Source organism: Chelonia mydas, chromosome 2, assembly GCF_015237465.2.
Source record: "Chelonia mydas isolate rCheMyd1 chromosome 2, rCheMyd1.pri.v2, whole genome shotgun sequence".
In the NCBI taxonomy this organism is placed as follows: Eukaryota; Metazoa; Chordata; order Testudines; family Cheloniidae; genus Chelonia; species Chelonia mydas.
The window spans coordinates 163,412,284-163,421,832 of NC_057850.1; the positions used below are offsets into that span (position 1 = coordinate 163,412,284).

General features: G+C 41.2%; 1 long non-coding RNA gene across 1 annotated transcript; it reads right to left on the reverse strand.

Moving 5' to 3' along the window:
• Nucleotides 1-671: 671 nt before the first annotated feature.
• LOC122464326 lies at nt 672-8,055 on the reverse strand. Its single transcript, XR_006288266.1, has 3 exons — nt 8,043-8,055; nt 1,074-1,078; nt 672-862 (listed from the first exon to the last, which is right to left on the reverse strand). It is a non-coding gene; the product is annotated as an uncharacterized LOC122464326 (long non-coding RNA).
• Between the last annotated feature and the right edge of the window lie 1,494 nt (nt 8,056-9,549).

Consider the following 9,549-nt stretch of genomic DNA (forward strand, 5'->3'; position numbering starts at 1 on the left):
CAGGGATTGTATCCCACTTTGGTGAGAGCTCTCTCCAGCCAGGAGAGGTCCTTACCCCCCCTTTGAAAGAGGCAGCAGGGTCCCTTCCCTCTTTGCTGCCTCCCCCATGGCTCGGGCATCAGGTCCACCTGCCTCCCATGATGCCAGCTGACCGGGCACCCGGACTACTGTGTCCGTGCTCCCTAGTGCCCGTACATCCGGCCTCGAACACATCGTAGGTGCCATCGCCCATGACTGCGGGACTCCCACGTCGACACCCTTCTGTTTCCTGAACATGCAGTTACAATCCCTTATCGCTTAGTACAACTCTGAAGGTCTTTTAATTACTTGAGATTTCACGTTGCCCATACCGGGGTTTACAATGCTCTCCCCCCACCTTTGAGGGGCCAGAGGGAGAGACGCTAAGCCTCCCTCTTTATTACTCGGTCTGATCCCACCGAGGGTGCATACGCCACAACCCTTCCCGTGCTGAGCGAAAAACCCCAATGCTCTCCTCTGCAAGTGCCCCTCTCGGGCTGAGCAAAAAACCCCAAAGCTCTCCTTTTTCTACTCAGTCATACTACGACTGCGGGTGTATGCACTGAGAATTGTGCCTATCGCTTGGAGCGAGGATCTCTAAGTCCTCCTCCTATTGCCCGTTACCTCTACGACCGGGGGTGGACCCACCTGCACCCTTCCCCCGCCAACCAGGGTAGAGAGAGGAATTCTAAACCTCCCTCCAGTTCTTTGTCATGCTACGACTGAGGGTGGGGCTCACCTTTAATTATAAAATCCCCAACATGCAATACTAACAGTGCTGGACAGAGCAAACATGAAATACCAGGGGCAAAGCATTTGGTGTGCTCCGCAGGGCTCCCCCCTCCTGTGGCCTCAGCCTAATCAACTAATGCCTCAGGCAGATTGGTAACAAAAATCTGTCACAATAGCCTGTCTACAATCTACAAAATCATCTAAGATTTTGTTGAAAAACAAAACAAAAAACAAAACCACCAAGCGTGCTTGCCTTTATGGTTATGAACAAAGCCTACAAATGTCAATGAAGTGTAAGCTAATGCAGTATAGTCTCCTGAGACTGCACCTAGCCTGAAACAATGGCTCTGAGAGGTATAAACTCCATTATTTAAACTCATTTAGTTGTTAACTCTTAATCCTAATGGTGATTTAAAAGTCAGTGTTACTTATGTCCTTGGTGAACTTTTTAGCAATGTGCATGTTTTTCAATCTTGCTGAGTTTTTTTATTATTTACTTAGGACATTTTTATATGCTGACTTCTCTTATCTCTTATATTTTAATAATTGCATCAACATGAACTTTATATTTTCATTTCATCTATCTATTCTATATTCCTCATAGATTTAATAGAATCTGTATGTCTGGGATACACAATACTGAGTACTCTAAGATTCTACATGTGTATCCAATATTGTAGAAAAACTTTTATTACAGCTCATCTAATTATAACGGTCAGGATTGTTAATGGCTAATGTAAATGTAATAGGGGATAAAGTTAAGGTGTTGTGTGACTTTAATGTCATTTCTTGACTTTTGAATTCTTAACCTCACGACCCTAATGTTTTCTAAACAATTTTTCTTTCAGTATAATACTTTATAATTTGGACATTGTGACTGTGTGAACAATCAATGTGAACTTTTTCAGATTATTAGCAATTCAACCTGCAATATATCATTCAAAAAGTAAGTTTCTCTATTTTTATTTGAAAGTCAGAGAAGTAACTTACAATTTCAATGGTATGAGGCATTCATCTTAATAACAACAATACAGGTATCTTAGAGGCACATCAATGTTTTGCAAATTTGGTTTTATAGTGACAAACTCAATGAAATATCTAAAATTTCAGAATTCATTCCTGCAACCCTTGTTCATTCAAGTAACTCCAACTTTGGAGTGAATGGGACTACTCTCATAAGCCAAAATTGCAGAAATATTGATACATTTCATTTTCATTTAATAGATCCGTTCCTCATATGAGATCTTCAAAAATATGTTGTTCAGAGCAAAAACAGTGCCTCAAACAATTAAATGGATTGTTCGTGGGGTTTTTTTAAATGAGTTGAAGAAATAACTAAATAATTTTAATTGTTCCAAGTTTGCAAAGCCAGTGTCAACTTCAATGTAATTTTATCCTTGCTCTGACTCTCTAAAGCATCAAAAGAAAAGTAAAGGAAAGGCCTTGTTTCTTGTGTTGTTTAACTTTTTCTATGGCTAATTTGTGCACTGTCCTGTCATTTCATGCAACATATTTTCACAGGAAGCTCAGGATGTCAAGTCTATGGACAAAACAACATCAAAGTGTTTTTAATATACACAAATTTAGAAGATGAAGTGCAGCTTTAACTATGAAGCATGTAGGTGGCCAGATGAGGTTTGGATTCAGATGTTCAAGTCTCAGCTACATGGCTTAAAGTACAGACTAAATTTTCCATGAAATCTGTAAGACTTCAGGTAGACTTGACTTGCACAGCTGTCTGTAAGGGTAAAGTGAGCCCTATTTTCAATAAGACAGGATTTTACCAATCATTCTCAAATGAATATTTTTTGTGGTCTGGTTTTCATTATAGTAACTTAGTGCAGAACTAATTTAATGCTGTGCTACTATCAGAAAATGACAGCAGGAAGTAAACTTAAATGCCGAGAACAGACCATATGCAATTCACTTTTATTTTTTAATGTCTTCCATAAACACACACAGATTAAATTAGGAAAGCTGGTATAGGTTTTTTGGTTACATGTGGTATTTAGTTAAATACTGAAGGATAAAAATGGAAACCAGGAAGCCCACAAGTTTCAAATTTATTTTGTGGGCCGCTGGGCATCAAAGACAAATTGGATCTTTAAGATTTTCTTTATGGATGAGAAGTTAGCCCTAAATTCCTTGCTACAGAAGAAACGTCATGACATGCCAAAGCCCTGCTAAGCAGGGATATTAGCAGCAAGTAGTTACAATGCAGTTTGTCAGTTAATTTAATACATTTAAAAAAAAAAAGTTTAAATCACTTTTTTCCAAATGTTGTGTAGCAAATCATATTTCAGGTTTCACAAATAAAAGCTATAAAGCTGTCTGTCTGCTACTTGATTCGTTGTGACTTCTATTCTCTACAGTAGAGTTCAGAGGCGGATTTACAGTGAAACATAGGGTGCCCTGGCAGGGTCCCCGTGACGACAGGGGGCCCCAGGGCCAGGCAGCTGCGGGGGCAGAAACTTGCTCTTGCCGGCTCTTGGGGCTCCTGCTGCAGGCTCCATACCCACCGGCAGCCAAGCTCCCTCCTCCCCTGAGCGTGCCGTGTTCCCGCCCCTCACCCTCTCCTTCCCAGCTCTTCCGCTTCCGCCAAACAGCTGTTTGCCAGCACTCAGGTTGCCCCAGGAGGGACGGGGAGGAGCGGGGCCACAGCACACTCAGGGGAGGAGGTGGGGGGCGGGGCCTTCGGGAAGGGGGTGGAATTGGGGCAGGGCAGAGCAAAGTTGGGGCCCCCGCACTCCCCCTACACATACCCCCCCCAGCCCCTGCCGTGAGCTGCTCAGGACGGGGGGCTGGCTGCACCCCCACTACCGCAGCCCACACTCCCAGTCCCCTGCCCTGACTCCTGCACGCCCCCCCAGCCCTCTGCCCTCCCTGACTCCTGCACTGCCCCACTCTGAGCACCAAATGGGAGCTCCAGCACCCCCCACCACATTCCCATCTGCACCCCTCGCACCAAATGGGAGCTGCCCCAGATAAGCGCTCCACACCCCAACCTCCTGCCCCAACCCTGAGCCTCCTCCTGCATCTTAACTCATGGACAGACCCTGCACCCCAACCCCCAGCCCGCTCCTGCACCCTAACTCCCTCCCAGATCCTGCACCCCCAGCCCTGACTCCTACACCCCCAGCCCTCCCTAACTCCTGCACCCCCCACACATCCCCACCTGCACCCCTTGCACCAAATGGGAGCTGCCCCAGGTAAGCGCTCCACATGCCAACCCCCTGTCCCAGCCCTGAGACCCCTTCCGCACCCTAACTCCTGGCCAGACCCTGCACCCCAACCCCCAGCCTGCTCCTGCACCCTAACTCCCTCTCAGACCCTGCACCCCCAGCCCTGAGCCCCCTCCCGCACCCTAAATCCTGGCCAGACCCCACACCCCAATGCTTTTTTACATTTTTTTAAAATAAAGCACTCTTATCCAAAGCGCTTTACAATCGTTAGCTAATGGTACAAACAATATTTGGAAAGATCATTAAGTGGTCCGCCAAGACCCTCAGCGATTTTCAAGTGGTCTGTGGAAAAATAAGTTAGACTACAAGAATAATCAAGGTACCTCACTTTATTTTCATTTACTTCCCATTTCTTAAAGGAGGAGGATGAAGAAAAAAAGAATGAAAAACGGGGGCAGGGGAGAGACAAGAGAGAATGTTCTTTTTCTTGGCTGGGTCCCAAGGAGCGGCCCCAAAAATGAAGCTGAGCACAGGGCCCCACTAACTCTAAATCCGCCACTGGTAGAGTCAAATAGTAATAATCATGTCAAAAGACCTAGAGCAATCTGGCATAAATTAAAAAAAGGAAGAGGCTTCTTTAAGCCTAAAGTCTACAGTGAAGTGTCTTTAATCTCAAGACCACAGGATAATGTTCTGGCCACTTGTGACTTTCTGTTGGTAGTGCTCCCAGATACGAAGGTTCAGGTTTTCACTGCTAAAGGAAGGGGGCCATGATAAAGGCACCTAAGTGTTATGGTAATACAAATGTAATATAATAATAATATTTTACCTATTCATTTAAGCAGCATGGGCCACAGAATTAAAGCCAGTGGCTTAAATTCTTACTTTTATTTTTATTTGTAGAGACCGGTTTGCCTTTTTGCTTATAACCAGAATGCATTATTGGAACTACTTTTGTGTTGTAAATGTTGTGATGTGAACTTTTAAGCACAAGCACAACTTCAGAAGTAGAGTGAACACTCTTTAAAGATTTATTCTGCTTTTCGAGGTGTTGCTGATTCCAGTTGTATTCCCAATCACTGGATCAATAATGCCTCTAGAATTAGAATGAACTTTAAGCCTAAAGTCCGTGCTTGTGCTTAAAAGTTCACATCACAGCATTTACTGTACAGATCCATTATATCCATCAAGTCATTCTATTTATTATGATTGCTCATTGCGCCTTTTAGAGACAGCCCTGAGGCAGCACATAATCCTAGCAGGAGCACCAGCAAGGAACAGGGCCGGATTTACACTTTACACGCCCCTAGGCACAGCATCTTCCACTCCCCTCCTCCTCTCCTCCTCCCCCACCTACAGCTGATCTTCATGTTTTCCATAAAAAAATTAAACTTTTAACCCACTTTTAACTTTTAGGTGCCCCTAGAACACCAGTGCCCTTAGGCATGTGCCTACTGTGCCTAACTGGAAATCCAGCCCTGGCAAGGACTCGTGACTTGGACATACGTTTTGAGGCACAGTTTCTCCAGGGCTCCCTTCTTCCACACTCTTCTGGAATGTGGTGAGTCACACATAGCTAGGTCCACATAGCTAGTTGATATTTAGGGAGTGGAATCTCTCATTGCCCTCAACCCAGTTCATCCTTCTGGAAGGAGGTATTGGACACGTGGGTGCTGCTCCCCTCACGCATCCTGGAGAAAAAAATTAGGCAGGTCCTAACTGGCTATGCAGGGAAGGGTGGGCCACTTACTACCTTATGCCTCCGCATAGCTCTGTAGGACTAGGACATAATCTAGCCATAATCATTTGGTGCCAGATTCTGCCACCCTCGCTCATGTGGAAGGAGTTCTTTAATCCATGAGTTTTACTGAAGTCATTTGAACTACTTGCCACATAAGGTATACTCACTCCATATGAGTAAGTATGATGGAATCTTTCTCTTAGCTCCCACTGTGAACACTTGCAGAGTTTTAACAAAGTGTACTTGGCACATACACAGAGCCAAGTTCAGCTCCCATTCGGTCATGTTGTACCCTTGACATGCAGGCAGAAGTCCTCATAGATTTCACTGGGGATGTCTGCTTAACTGCTGGCATGACATGGCTGACTTGAAAAGGAGCTGAGGACTGAACTGGGGTTACTTGTTAGAATTAGCAAGATGTTTGGGTTGCAGAGATGCTATTGTAGAGTGCGCTGCATTGAATACAGCTGAGCAAAAATTGGCAGCTTTGCTCATCAGAAGTTTGTGCAAACTTTCCCCTTGGTTTTAATCTATATTGGGGTTTACCCAGTTTTTGTTTTCACTTTAAAGTTCAAATCAAAATCTGAAAGCAAAATTCAGTCAAAAATGCCATGTCATGCTGAAGTGCTTCCTCTAGGTTTAGTCAAAACGGGGCTGAGGATTGCAAACCTGGGCTGGGTGTTGAACAAACTCATAATCAGGAAAGCCTTGTATGCTTTTGGGTTTCCTTGCCAATATTTTTCTGAGCTCTAATAGAGAGCAACATATATTGTTCATTTATAGAGCAATATGGTCAGAATTTCTCATCTCCCACACCCCTACTTAATTATTTATAACAGATTAAAATTTTTCTTACCTAATATTTTCCCCCTCCTGCAATGTGCATTCACATTCTGTCTTTTTGTTGTAGGCTTGTAACTGTTGACATGCTGGCATGCATGTTGGTTTATTTATTGTTATTATTCTATTGGGGGAAAGGGCATAAAATGTTTTGAAATAAAAACTCTCACTGTGCGAAGAGATTTAATAAGAAAAGTTTAGCCAGATTTAGAGCCTATAACTGCTGACTCTATTCCTTTCATCCCTTTGCAGCAGTGACAAAGACAATGTATTGGTGTTCTTTTAACAGTAACAAAAGAAACTTTCTGATCCATAAACCTTTTTAGATTTACATATTTGGTTACATCATTCATGTCCCATCTGTTCAGTGAATCCCACTACTCACCCAATATCTCATCTCATCTTGGAGACTGTCAGACAAATCCCTGAAAATCATATCACGTATATCAAAACAAAATTCTTTAAAAGAATGTTTCAACAAACAGTAGCTAGGGCTACAGGAAATTGTGGATTTATAATGGCAAAACTAACTGTTACATACTGGATCCTGGGGTACGTAATGAAACACTGAAGGGACTTGGACAAGGTAAAAATTAGGGCTGTCAAGCGATTAAAAAAATGAATGGTGTGATTAATTGCACAATTAAACAATAATAGAATACTATTTATATAAATATTTTTGGATGCTTTCCATATTTTCAAATATATGGATTTCAATTACAACACAGAATACAAAGTGTACAGTGCTCACTTTATATTTATTTGTATTATAAATATTTGCACTATAAAAAAAAGTAGTATTTTTCAATTCACTTAATACAAGTACTGTAGTGCAATCTCTTTATCATGAAAGCTGAACTTACAAATGTAGGCTCTAAAATTTTATATTGGATTTTTTTGAGTGCAGTTATTTTTTGTACATAATTCTACAAGTCCACTCAGTCCTACTTCTTGTTCAGCCAATCGCTAAGACAAACATGTTTATTTACATTTGCAGGAGATAATGCTGCTTGCTTCTTATTTACAATGTTACCTGAAAGAGAACAGATGTTTGCATGGCACTGTTGTACCCGGCGTTGCAAAATATTTACGTGCCAGATGCGCTAAAGATTCATATGCCCCTTCATGCTTCAACCACTATTCCAGAGGACAGACGTCCAAGTCGATGACAGGTTCTGCTCGATAACGATCCAAAGCAGTGCTGACCAATGCATGCTCATTTTCATTACCTGAGTCAGATGCCACCAGCACAAGCTTGATTTTCTTTTTGGGTGGTTTGGGTTCTGTAGTTTCCGCATCAGAATGTTGCTCTTTTAAGACATCTGAAAGTATACTCCACACCCCGTCTTGATCTGATTTTTGGAAAGCACTTCATATTCTTAAATCTTGGGTTGAGTGCTGTAGCTATCTTTAGAAATCTCACATTGGTACCTTCTTTGTGTTTTGTGAAATGCTGGGTCACCATCCAAGACTGCTATAACATGAAATATATGGCAGAATCCTGGTAAAACACAGAGCAGGAGACATACAATTCTCCCCCAAGGAGTTCAGTCACAAATTTAATTAACACATTATTTTTTTAACAAGTGTCATCCACATCGAAGCATATCTTCTGTAACGGTGGCCAAAGCATGAAGGGACATACAAAGGTTCTGCATATCTGTCATGTAAATACCTTGCAATGCTGGCAACAAAAGTGCCATGCGAATGTCTGTTCTCACTTTCAGGTGACGTTGTAAATAAGAAGCAGGAAGCATTATGTCCTGTAAATGTAAACAAACTTGTTTGTCTTAGCGATTGGCTGAACAAGAAGTAGGACTGAGTGAACTTGTAGGCTCTAAAGTTTTACATTGTTTTTTTTTGAGGTCAGTTATGTAACAAAAAAACCCTACATTTGTAAGTTGTGCTTTCACAATGAAGAGAGTTCGTGATGGTACTTGTCTGAGGTGAATTAAAAATACTATTTATTTTGTTTATCATTTTTACAGTGTAAATAATTGTAATAAAAATAATATAAAGTGAGCACTGTAATTTTGTATTCTGTGTTGTCATTGAAATTGATATATTTGAAAATGTAGAAAAACATCCAAAATATGTAATAAATTTCAATTGGTATTCTATTGTTTAACAGTGCGATTAAAACCACGATTAATCGCGATTATTTTTTTTTAGTTAATCGTGAATTAACTGAGGTTAATTGACAGCCCTAGTAAAATCCTTTATTTTAAAAAAATTCATCTCTTACAAATGGTAAACAGCAATCCCAGTACAACTCATTTATGCATGTGAATAATTTTATCACCTGAATAGTCACTCTGAATGTTTGTCTATATTGGAATTTACAATCGTGTTTTCATGTTATGTTAAGGCACGTTATCTACCCCAACTGAAAGTATTACAATATGCCAAGACTTCTTTGTTTTGGCTGGGGGTGGTACCACCTCAACTGTTTATGTGCTTGCCTGTGCTACGATTTTCAGTCAGTTAAATTTTAATTTCACTTTCTCTATATGATCATTCTTGTAACTTTGAAATGGCCTTCAGCTATCATTCATGCAAGTAAAGCTCAGTCACGCAAACATTTATAGTAAGTAAACAGAATGAGTGTAAACATAGTCAAAGCAGTTTTAAATTCAAGCAGATGTTGGGTGAACTGTTTTGTGTTTCTGATGCTTTTGGGGGGTTCCCAAGGTGTGAGGGGAAAATTACTATCACCTGCTTTTACACCTCCCAGCAACCACAGATCAGTTCAATTGAATAATCTCTCAAAGAGATGGTTGGCATCATTTTAGGGCATAGGAGGTCTGGGTGGAAAGTAGGAGAAAAAGGAGGTAATTTTAAAGGCAATGACAAGGATACTGAAGACTTCTAGAGAATAAAAATTATTTTGATCTACCCTCATTGTTTTTCTATAATTGATTCCTTTTCTTTTGTGCACTTGGTTCCTAAATGTCTGTCATATTTTCTTCCAAATGATCTGATATCTGCAAGACTTTTTTTTATTTGAAAGAGCAATGGAATAACTGGCTAATGTTT